We start from the raw sequence: 12,689 nt of genomic DNA on the forward strand, positions 1-12,689 counted from the left end.
GCATGATAGAATAAATGCTAGTAAGTGACTGTAGACATGTAAGAACCTATAAACAGTCATCTGGGAAGGTCCTTCCAACAGTAGAGAAGCAACAAGAACAGAGGAGGACAGCTCCCAAGGAGAGAGTAGTCCTTTCACTATATAGATCCTAAAACATACGTTTTCACTTTCTTGGAGAAATGACTGCCTCTCTCCCTTTCTCTCTCTCTCTCCAGGACCCGTCGTGAACCAAATCAAGAAATTGCCTCTTTAGCTGAAGTGAAAAATCACTGAACAGGAGGCTTCAGAAATGAAGAGCCAAGTGTAGTCCGTGAGAGTAAAACTCTAATGCACTCAAAGAAAGATTGGAGGAAGGCGGGGCTCAGGGGAAGATAGCATCCTTGAGTAGAGCAATGGTTTCCCAGTGAGGCAGTTAACCCTTAGCTTGGAGATAATTTGCAATGGAATCTTGCCTGTAAATCTGTGTCTGTTCAAAAGCATCTGCACTTATACATGTCAGCAACAATAAATGGCTTACTCTCGGATAGTAGTGTAGTGGCAAATTCAGAAGTGCAGTGTCCCTTCATATTAGTCACAGTCACACCCCATCATCATCATCATGTGCTGGGTTCAGATCCTTGTTCATGCCTTCTTTCACAACAACAGACATCCCTGGGAACCAATCAGACTGAAAGGGGAGAATGTTAGCTACTGAGAAGTGTCTTCTCAGTGAAGAGACTTCTCAGTAGCTGACTCACCTCCATTCCCTCTGATTGGCTCCAATTGGCAGGAAATGACAAGTAAGCAAGTTAGAAGACTCTTCTCAGTGGCTAATACACACCCCTTTCATGTGGATTGGATGCTGGAAACATAGGAAGCCGATTGGGGCCCTGCTTCCCAAAAGGTTAGGGGTCTATGACCCCTCAACACCTCAGACAACTATAGCCCTGCTCTTGGATTATCTACACCTTGCATGGCCACCTGCAGCATAGGTTCATGTGGTGGAGGAAGAGGGCTGTGCTCCCCTCCAGAAGTTTTCCTAAGGGAAATTTAGAACCGTGCAGTGGGATGTGATCTTTATTTGTGTACATAGTGCATACTGCTACAACACACCTGTGCATTTTCCTTTTGTGTGTGTATGCACATTTCAACATGGGAAAGTAGGAAGTACCTTAAGCATGGCCTTCATCAGAAGCCCTCCCTCCAGGTGTTCCCCCTGCCCCGAGGGAGGTTTGAAGGGCTGAAGTAAAGGAGAGGACCTTTTCAGTGGTGGCTCCCTGCTTACAGAATGCTTTTCCCAGTGAGATCTCCTGACACCACTATTAACATCCTTTTGGTGCCAGCTAAAAGCTTCTCTTTTATCCCAGGGATTTGATGGATTGTGATGATGTTTATTGATGATATGTTTTTGCTGAAGTTTTTGCTACTGTTTTATTGTGACAGTTTTATAGGTTCTTGTATGGCTTCAATTGCAATGTATTATTGTTGTTTTTAATGCTATGCTATGCTTTATGCTCTTAAAATTGTGTAAGTTGTTTGGAGATGTAAGTTGTAAGTCCGTTGTAGTAGTAGTAGTAGTAGTAGTAAATGTATTTCATCATTAGTCACTTTCCATAACAGTTTCAAAGCAACTTACAGAATAGAAATACAACAGTTTTGTTTTCTTTAAAATACACAACGCTAAGGCAATCCCTTCATACCCACTCCCAAAAATAGGCCCGCCCACTATGGACTAAACTCTAAAAAATACCACCAGCTGCTGCAAGAAAAATTAACACTCACATGCCTGGCAATAAAAGTAACATCATAATAGAAACTCAGGGAAGAAAGAGAAAATGTACAAATGTACATTTCAAATGCCTGGGCAAATATTAGCATCTTATCCTGGCCCACTTGGACTGGAATTTCACCCTTCCAGAGGCTTGAGAGAATTCGTTCAAATTAAAAATGACTCCCCTACCCTCACTTCCTGCTACGCTGCACTGTCCATTAGCCATACTTACCAGTCCCCCTTGGGTGGTGGTGCTGCTGGGGAAAGGGTTAGACAAAAAGATATCTCTAGAATTACCAGCCAATATATATCCTAAAAGAACTGAGACAGCAGAAGAGGTCCAGGAAGGAAGGAACCAACCAGTGATAGCTCTTGAGAATTAATAACAGGTTGAGCACAGCAAGGAGGAAAGAGCTGCCACTTCCAAACAATACCCGGCTAACAACTGGCATCTTTGAAGAAGCACGGCAACCCCTCCCCTCCCTTGCCTCAGGAAGTGTCCTCTAATCTCCTCAAGGTGTCGGCTGCTAAGGAGAAAAAAAAAACGGGGGGAGAATGCAGTGTTTATTCTGGGAGCTCTCCAGGGCATCATTAAGACAAATTATAGAAAATTAGAACAGAGAGCTGAACCCAGTCAAAACAATCCAGGCCCGCCCATCCCCGTCCCAGCCTCGTTAAGACTCTAAGGAGGGGAGAGAGATTGGCTTGGTGCATGTTGGCAAAAAGAAAGAAAGCAAAACAGGAGACATGGAATGCTAAGCATCACGGGGGTCACCATGCTCTGAGCAGGATGTTGCCTCTTTTGCTCAAGCATGGGACAATCAACCAGAGCTAACTTATACCCGGGATGAAAATTTGGGCCCTCTTTGGGCATTCAGCCTGGACATTTGAGATCAAAATGTTGTAGAGGGATGTGTGTGCAGTAGTGGCTAGTGCCCATTGAGACTGGTGGGGAGGAATGCAGGTAGCCCAAAAGTTGGGGGAGACCAAGCCAACCAGAATGTTACCTTCCTAAGCTAGTTTCTTCACCCTCACATCTCCCTCTCTATCCTCCATCCAGGTGCGCAAGAAGCATTATTAGAGGTCAAGGACACACTCCAGCTAGGCAAAAACACTCAAGGAAGGTGCAAAGCAGAGCTGGGGAGGGGTGTGGTCTGGAGGGGGTCCCCACATGGCCAGGTTGAGAATCTTGGAGGCCCACATTAGTCCTGAGATTCTCCATCTCTGATTTGAGGGGGGTTGCAAGTGGATTTGCCCCTGCAGCACATGCTTACAAGCTTCCTTGGGATTAGGAACCCTGATGAGAAAGGGTTCCTGATTGCAAACATGCTTGGAAGCTCATTGAGGACATGGAACAATGGGCTCAAGTTACAGGAAGTGAGATTTCAGCTGAACATCAGGAAAACTTCCCATTAGAGCAGTATGACGATGGAGCCAATTGCCTAGGGAGGTGGTGAACTCTTCAGTCCTGGAAGCGTTCAAGAGGCAGCTGGACAGCTATCTGTCAGGTATGCCTTAACTTCGATTCTTTCATTGAGCAGGGAGTTGGACTGGATGGCCTTATAGGCACCTTCCAACTCTACTATTATTTGATTGATTCTGTGAAGGCAAACATGCTTACAAGCCACTGTCAGAACTTGGCTTGAACTGTCAGAACTTAGGCTGAATACCTGAAGACGGACTGATAAGGACTGACCTGATCCACACCTCCCATACTAACATGAGGACCAGAATGCAGTTATCCACCAGACTGCACACTTTCCAAACATTCTAACACTACTCTTAAGTCAAAAAGACAGTGACTCAGGGGTAGGTGGGTGGGAAGAGTGTGAACAGGGTGACAGTTTTTGTCCAACGTTTTGCTCACTCTCATTAGTGCCAGGGGGCACCATTATTTTCTCAATCTTCCTTCTAACCTCACTTTGATTTGGTTTCAGGATGATGTATTCAGAGTGAGGGCAAAAGGATAAAGTAACGGTCCTATCTGGAGAACTCATAAATGAAAGGAACACTAAAAAAAAATCCACTCGGCAGTAAGAAAAGAGAATGACTGAATAGGTGGTGGCAATGAAAAGATGGAGGGAGTGTGGCTTGGGGGGGGGGAAATCCCCCCATGCATGTTCTTTTTGTGACTGTTTGGCTCATCCCTAAATTAGAGCTATGGGCAAATGACCCTGTTCAAATGAAGCTCTGGGGCAACACATAGCCATACATTTTCAAAGACCCTGCACTTAAAATCCTAAGCGATATGGACACTCAGAAATGTCTGTGATATCAACAACCTGTTCTTTGAGGTTGCATGTGCAGCTTCTCTATGTTACTGGGCAAAACCTATTGGTAGTTAGCAGGCAATTGAGCATGACGGAAATATCGAGACAAGGGTTTATCATTGCTTGGGCCTATTTTGAAGCTATTAAGCAAACTCATTGGGTCCAATAGCAAAGCATCCAAAGCAATCTCTTTTACAGCCCCTCTTTTTTCAGAACATATTGTTAATGCACCATTGCTATTGCTTCAGTTTCAGACTTGCTTTATGACATGGCAGTGCTCCAAAATATTCTATTGATTTTGACACCGTCACTTAAGATAACCAAGAGGCCCTGTGCCGAGTTCTCATCCATTATCCCAGCAATTCTAACAGCCTGGGTCCACTTCAGTAACAGTGTACACAAAGGGCTGTTTCCTTTGTTGCACCTAACACATTCTCAACACATTGCAAGTGGAGGAATTAGGGCATCTAGCCCCTTCAGCCTCCAGCAGTTAGGGGCAAACCTAACAGCATAATAAAGCTTCACCTACTGGCTACCTGCTACAACTACAAACATCTTCAAAACAGGAAGATAAGCAGCCACTGGTGTCAAAGGTTACTGATTAGGATCACCCATACTTGCTTGCCAGAGGAAGCAAGGAATCATCTTGCTTGCCAGAGGAATCAAGGAATCCCCTGTCCATGTGATCTACTTGCCTCTGTAAAGCTTTAGGGCATGGGTGGGGGGTGGAGCTTTTCCAGGCAGTGGCAGCGGTTGACTCCTTATCAATGGGGCAGTGGAATCTGCTCCAGGTTTCAGTCCAAACTTTCAAGAAGCTGTCCAAGGTGCTTCAGCTTCAGCACCTTGGACAGCTCCTTGAAAGTTTGGACTAAAGCCTGGAGTGGATTCCACTGCCCCACTAACATAGAGCTACCAGCCGCCATTGCCTCCAGGTATTGTTGGACCCCAACTCTCATCAGCCTCTTGCCCTGGTATAGTCCAGAAACAGCATTACAATTCATCTGCTAATTGTGAGAAGAAGGCTTCAGCTGTTGCTTCGGTATGCTCTCTATTCCATCTAGCATTATTTGCTATCCCAGCTCTTCCTCCCAAAGGAGAACAAACAACAAAGTCGAAAAACAATACAATCAGAAATAAAATATTTTTGAAGCATCAAGAACATATACAAACATTTTTAAACATTAAGAACACATAAAAACCATTTTAAAACAGCCACATACTCTCAAGCTAATACTTTAACAGCGGCCACCAGGAACAGCATCTTTCAGCAATCCAATGCCTGGGTGAACAGGAACTCCTCCTGAAAGTTAATAATGAGGGAGATAGATGCACCTCAGCAGGGAGGGCATTCCACAAAGGAGGAACTGCAACTGAAAAGGCCCTGTCATGGGTCAGTGCCAACTGGGCAGCACCCAGTGGTGGCACCATCAACAGAGCTTCCCCTGCTGATTGTAGGGTCTGAAGTAGTTGATATTGGGAGAGACACTCTTTGAGGTTTTTGGCCACAAGACATTTAGGACTTTGCGCATCAGTTGTAACACCTTGAATTGGGCCTGGGAGCTCACTGGCCCTTATCCGACTCTCCTGTCCGTCAGAATCATACTCATCCAGCTGCTTGGACAGAGACGTCTTTTGCTTTGTTTCTAAGGGACTCCACAACTGAAGTGGTGGCCCACTGACCTTCAGTTGTATTCAACTAACATTTCCTCAGAGCAAGCCAACTGAAATTAATGGACTTACCATAATCTTGGCCATTAATTTTAATGGGTCTAGTCTCAGTGAAACATTACTCAGAGTATTTAACAAACAAGGGGGGTTGCCCTCTTTGTTAAGACAAGCCTGTCCCAAGCCAGCCTGCTTTCATAGCAACTCATTGTCATCTTCATATCTGAAACAAAGCAGAGCTGAAGATGCACCTGCACACAGCACAACCACCCAGGTCAAGAAGTACAGATACTATCAGGTTGGTCATGGGCAGAAGCATGTGCATTTCCAAATCTTTTTGAACCACTCAAATGCCCTACCACTGGCAATCTAATTTCTGCAACCCAAAAAGCTGAAGTATGCAACCTGTATACACACAGCATTTTATTCTAGAATCAATGGAGATTACTTGTTTTTTCTACATAGCCCGCACACAATCGAGATCTATTGTATATTTTTAGTCCCTGAAAAGCATTTCTTGAGAAGCTGGTTTCATTCTGAAAATCAATAGTGTAGTGGCAAATTCAGAAATGCAGGGTCCCTTCATAATAGTCAGCCATGACTCCTTCTAAGATTACACAACCTTCTAAGATTATAGAATAATCTGGCCACCCTTGAATATTGTTTTCTGCTTCTCTATCACTGTCACCATTTGACTGTCCTTTCTCACATGTTAAACTCCTGCTGCTACCAAACTGTTTGATGATAAAGATGGGATACTATCATCAGGATTCACTATCTCTTCTTCTGCAATTACAGAACTCTCCACAACTTGGCTTTTTGAAGTAGGAACTAATAGGAACTCCTTTTACTCTGATTGGCTCCAACCACCAGAAAACAACAAGGAAGCAAGTTAGAAATCTCTGCTCAGTAGCTAACACACTTCCATTTCATGCTGATTGTCTGATAGGATGCAGGAAACATAGAGACCCTGCTGGGACCTGGCTTCCAAAAAGTAAGGGTCTAAGACCCCCTAAGACCCTGGACAGCTACATCCCTGCTGAAAATAAAATCTCATTGCAGACTGGTTCTGCATTACCCTGCAGCGTGTCTATCTGAAAACAGATGCAGATGGTCATGGTAATGGGAGATATATCCACACCTGCCCAATGATACTGTGGGTGGGCGTATAGCAAGATTGCAATCACCACTTTCTCCTTCATTCACCTGAGGCTCATGCAGGGAGGAAAAGGTGTGGCTAACCTAATCAGGGGGATGGTTTTCAAATGCATATCAAGCAGGACCGGCTCCAGGAATGCCGGGGCCCTTGGGCATCAGCTTGCCCTGGGCCCTGGTGTGTGTGCGTGTGCGTGTGCGTGTTCACATTCGCGCATGCGTGTTCACATTCGCGCATGCGTGCACCTCACCCCACCCCACCTACCTGTATCCTGTCTTTTACTATTGCTATTAATCAAGATGGCGGCCGTGGTTTGCCTAAGGGGATGAAGCCTCCGCCACCATCTTTGTTGATGGCACGCATACGTGCTAAGCGCGTGCGTGTGCGTGTTCACATTCGCGCATGCGTGTTCACATTCGCGCATGCGTGCACCTCACCCCACCCCACCTACCTGTCTCCTGTCTTTTACTATTGCTATTAATCAAGATGGCGGCCGTGGTTTGCCTAAGGGGATGAAGCCTCCGCCACCATCTTTGTTGATGGCACGCATACGTGCTAAGCGCGCGCATCTCTGCCATCAACTAAGATGGCAGCAGGGGCTTCAGTACCTTAGGGAAACCGCGGCTGCCATCTTTGTTAAGGGCAATGGTAAAAGACAGCAGACAGGTAAGTGGGGAGATGTGGGGGGACGTGGGGGACCCACAGATCACAGAAGGGGAGCGGAGGGGCAGCTGAGGGGCCCCCTGTAGCTCCAGGGGCCATCGGGCCAGTGCCCAACGTGGCCGCCCTTTAGAACCGGCCCTCATATCAAGTAACCACACCCACCCTTGTCAACGGCAGGATCTAGAATCAATCTAAATTGGAAGCAGCATGTTGAGGACGAGCATGAACAATTCCGGATTTTTTTTTTTTAAATACACATTTGCACAATAAACAAGCTACTGTGTAGGAATACTACATATTTCTGTGCATATATATATATTTTAAAAAACCCTCTCTTGTTTGCACAATTTACTCTAGTTTTGCTAGACATGGGTGTGGTCAAGGAACTAAGTAGAACACTAAAGTCTCACTTCTAGCTATTGGAAATGTTATCCAACCACCCTCTGGCCTCTGAAATCACATCAGACATCCTTCCATGCATAATTTTGCATCCTTATGGGCAAGAAACTTTAAATTAAAGTTTTCTGAAAGCTGGATTTAGTGTCTATTCTGCAATGTTTCCTGGGCTCTTACATAATCATGCTCTGTACACTGCCCTAGCCATGGGATGCTCTGCAAAGGGATCTAAATCTAATTCTGAAAAAAGAATCTACAAAAATAAATTGAGACCTTACCTTTGCAGAATCCCAGGATCCTGAATGGAGTTTCTGGACAGTCCTCTCCACCTGATGCTGAATTAGGCCAATGCAAACCAAGGTCCACTAGAAGCGCTGAGATCCTGGGGAAGAGAGCCAATTCCCTTGGGATGCTGAACACCGAGAACCGCTCATGACTTCTGGGTGTAAAAAACTGGAGAGAAAGGAAAAGCAGGAACTCAGAGACGTGTTAAGAGAACAAGGACCACCTGTACTGTAGTTTTTTTTAAAAAAAACACATTTTCAAAATGCTGTCTTTCCAGCTCAGGAAAAGTGTTACATGCTGAATGTTGTTCGGAGGGTGGGGAGAGAGATCATGCATTTTCAGCAGAATAAGGTGCCAGAACGGACTGTTTCGATGCTCTCTAGCATATTAAAAAAAAATCCCTGCAAGTAGAAAGCACAGCTAGAATCTTATGTGCTAATTTTAATATCTATATTTTTACATCCTCTGTGTGTGTGGGGAGGGGGAAGCTTGCACCTGGACACACACACTCCACAAATGGTCTTGGGTTTTAAAACAGGCAGCAACAGTAATAGCTGCAACTACAAATGATCTGCAATAGGCTGAAATGCTAGCTACTAAATCCCCTTCCACCAGTGCTGGTTTCAGTCAGTCCAAGATGCTAGAGTGTTTCTCCCTACAGCTCAAATTTTGGAGTATCTTCCCCTAGTTTGGGGGACTGAATTTGGAGTCAGTCATTTTAGACTCTGGATTCAGTGGCCTCAGAGGGGGTCCTCTTTAATGGCAACACAGATTACATCACGTAACTTCAAAATATGCTATGCCATCCCTGCTGCATTTGGAGTCCTCCTGCTCATTCTGCTGAGTGGGGTCCCCGACTTCTGCCTTAATGGCACCACTGGGATTAATCATCTTCTTCAACCTCCCAAAATGTAGCACCTTCCAGATGTTGTGGATTCCATCTCCCATCAGCTCCAGCTAGCAGGGCCAATTTCAGGGATCGGTGATGGCTGGTGCCCACTGGGATTAGTGGGGCAGAAGGAAGGGAGCCCAACAGTAGGTGGAGCCAGAGCCAACGACAGGCAGAGCCAACTGATTCTAGATTTGCCCCCTCCTCCCCCTCGAGTTCTACAAGGGCGACACTGAGACTGAGGAAGAGGAAGCTGGCAGGTCATGCTGCCACTCCCTGGACCAGCTGCAAGTTAGAAGGCAGGTGAGGGCAGATTAAGGTTGGTGGGGCAGTGCCCAGCTAGCCACAATGGACCAGGGATGATGGCAGCTATCACTCAAAATATCTGGAGGGTACCAGGTTGGGGAGGACTGTCTTCCTCAGAGACCACTCCCCCCCCCAAGCTATCACTTTGCTGTGCTCAGGGAGTTCTCTCCACATCACCTTCATCGAGTGTGTCACACATACCTCAAGCAGAGTCCCTGTCTCTATCTCTCAAGTCCCTGTTCTTCAAATTTGGATCCCCAGATGTTGTTGGACGACAACTATCATCCTTGGCCACTGGCTAAGGTGGCTGGGGTTGATGGGAGTTGTGGTCTAACAACATCTGGGGATCCAAGGCTAAAGAGCAGTGCCTCAAGTCTTGTGGCCTTGATATGAAGATGCTCCCTTTCATCTTCTAAAGATATCTTAGGATGCTCAGAAAATTATTTCCCTACACTTTCTCACTTAACTTGTACTGTGGCTGCGTACCCTGTCTCGAGACCCTGCCTAAACCAAGGGTGGAGAAACTTTTTCAGCCAAAAGGCCACATTCCCTTCTGGGCAACCTCCCAAGGATCACATGCCAGTGGGGGATGGAATGTAAGGCAGAAGTGGGCAGAGCAACAAATGCAAATTTTTACTCTTGCACAGTAGGCAGTGGCAGCTGGCGGCTCGAATGGCAGTGAGGCAGTGGATCCACTCTGAGTTTTACTCTGAACTTTCAAGGAGCTGTCCAAGGTGCTTTCAGCATCCCTCACTGCCCTCCATCCAGACTAACAAGAGGCATTATCAAGAACAGATTCCAGCCAGGCCAAAACACTTGGGGTGCGAAGCAAGGCCAAGGAGGGCTGTGGCTTTGGGAGAGATGAGACCTGGAGATAGTTCCAAGGGTCAGATAGTGAGGCCTGGAGGGCCACAGTTGGCGCCCTGGCCTGAGGCTTCCCACCCATGGCTGAAACCAATACCTCTTGCCCTGACCAGTATGTCATCAGGGGTAAATGCCACAGACCAATTTGTAAAGGCTTAAGGGTAAAGAACTGGGCCAGGTGGTGCTGTATTCAAGGACTCAGACTGGAGGAAGAGAGATTTTCAGCAAGATTTTAACTCTCACTCTTAAATATGATCAAGATTACATTGTAAACAATGTATGCAAGTTTTTGTTGTGGTGATATTTTTTTATATATCTCACAGTAACGAAAGTAAGGGCTGTCAGCCAATTACAAAAATGATAGTCAATTGACTAAATCTCACATATTTAATCTGAATCATACATACATCTGAATCAGTTTGCATATATGACAAGCAGTAGTTCAAGGGGACAAAATTCTCTGTCATTGTTTTTAGATTATATATGCATCCATCGCAGCTTTTATAGCCATCACCTTAGAAGAGACACTCCCCATTTCCTCTCACCTGGCAGGGATGCCTTCTCCTTTTAAAAAGGTTGACCCCTTGCCTTTTCAGACAAATGTCTTCACAAGGCAGCATACAGAAGTCATAAAAACATGTAATCAATCATTTTAAACAACAATTAAACCCCTTAACATAAGGGGAGAGAAGTGAGACCAGCAGATAATAAAAATAAAAATATTATTCAGATTGGGGGGAAAGTCTTGAGAGGGTTTTTAAAAACCACAAAAGTATGCGTATTGGTGTGGAACCACCATTGCAAAAGCCCTGCCTCCAGTATCCATCAACCTAACCTCTCCTATTGATGGGCTACACAGCTTATATTTTAAAAAATGCTACAAACCTAAAATCTGATACATTTTTAGTCGTACATGTTTAGTCAATCATTTTCTTCTGTTTTAAGAGAATAATAAATTGATTGCCCTTATTATGTTAAATGTTGAAGTGCTAACAGTAGTATTATTGACACAGGCCAAGACAGCCATATCCTCCATAACAAGGAGAAGCAGTGTGGTGTAATGGTTAAAGCATCAGACTAGGACCTGGGAGACCAGGATTCAAATCTCTGCCATGAAACTCACTGTGGTGATCTTGGACCCGTCACTCTCTCTCAGCCTAACATACCTCAACAGAGCTGTTGTGAGGATAAAATGGAGGCAGGGGACAACCATGCTGAGCTCCTTAGCAGAAGGCAAGATATAAATGTAGCCAATAAATTACATGAAGCAATCATGAAACAACAGTGAGAGTTTGCTTTGAAATCTATGTGTGTATGTGATGTGTACATACAAACACCAAATGCATATGTCCACGTAACTGATTATGGTTATGGCTGAAAGTGTACAGTTAAATGAGTTGGCCAGAAATGTAGCCAGATAGTAGTTATAATCTTATTTTTATTTATTTATTATTTATTTATTATTTGATTTATATCCTACCCTTCCTCCCAGCAGAAGTCCAAGGTGGCAAACAAAAGCACTAAAAACACTTTAAAGTATCATAAAAAACAGACTTTAAAATATATTAAAACAAAACATCTTTAAAAACTTTTTTAAAAAGTTTTAAAAATATCTTTTAAAAAAAGGTTTAAAAATATCCATTTTTTAAAAAAAGAAGGCTTAAAAACATCTTAAAAGGCAATTTCAATGCAGACACAGACTGGAATAAGGTCTCAACTTAAAAGGCTTGTTGAAAGAAGGTCTTCAGTAGGTGCCAAAAAGATAACAGAGATGGCGCCTGTCTAATATTTAAGGGGAGCGAATTCCAAAGGGTCGGTGCCACAACACTAAAGGTCCACTTCCTATGTTGTGTGGAATGGACCTCCTGATAAGATGGTATCTGCAGGAGGCCCTCACCTGCAGAGCACAGTGATTGACTGGGTATATAAGGGGTAAGACCGTCTTTCAGGTATCCTGGTCCCAAGCTGTATAGGGCTTTGTACACCAAAACTAGAACCTTGAACTTAGCCCGGTAGCTAACAGGTAGCCAGTGCAATTCTTTCAGCAGCGGGATGACATGTTGATGATACCCTGCCCCCGTGAGCAGTCTCACCGCCACATTTTGCACCAGCTGCGGCTTCGGGACCAACCTCAAGGGTATCTACACATAGAGCACATTAGAGTAATCCAGCCTGGAGGTTACCAGTGCAATGGACAACACTGGTCAGAGCACATTAGAGTAATCCAGCCTGGAGGTTACCAGTGCAATGGACAACACTGGTCAGGCTATCCCAGTCCAGAAAAGGCCACAGCTGTCTTACTAACCAAAGCTGGTAAAAGGCACTCCTAGCCACTGAGGTCACCTGAGCCTCTAGAGACAAAGATGGATCCAGCAGTACTCCCACACTACGGACCTGCTCTTTCAAAGAGAGTATGACCCCATCCAAAGCAGGCAACTGACCAAT

The 12,689-nt window shown here is 44.9% G+C and overlaps 1 protein-coding gene across 11 annotated transcripts in view; it reads right to left on the reverse strand.

Moving 5' to 3' along the window:
• The window catches only part of LINGO1 (leucine rich repeat and Ig domain containing 1), a 1,021,808-nt gene that overhangs the window by 899,363 nt on the left and 109,756 nt on the right, over nucleotides 1–12,689 (reverse strand). For 10 of the 11 annotated variants that reach the window (XR_009758984.1, XR_009758985.1, XR_009758982.1 and 7 more), the window contains one exon: nucleotides 8,179–8,353. The gene's annotated coding sequence lies outside the window, so the exon portion shown is untranslated. Of the gene's footprint in view, nucleotides 1–5,173; nucleotides 5,321–8,178; nucleotides 8,354–12,689 lie in introns of those variants that run through there. The other variant, XR_009758981.1, reaches the window with a different exon arrangement.

Source organism: Rhineura floridana, chromosome 14 (genome assembly GCF_030035675.1).
Source record: "Rhineura floridana isolate rRhiFlo1 chromosome 14, rRhiFlo1.hap2, whole genome shotgun sequence".
Lineage (NCBI taxonomy): Eukaryota > Metazoa > Chordata > Lepidosauria > Squamata > Rhineuridae > Rhineura > Rhineura floridana.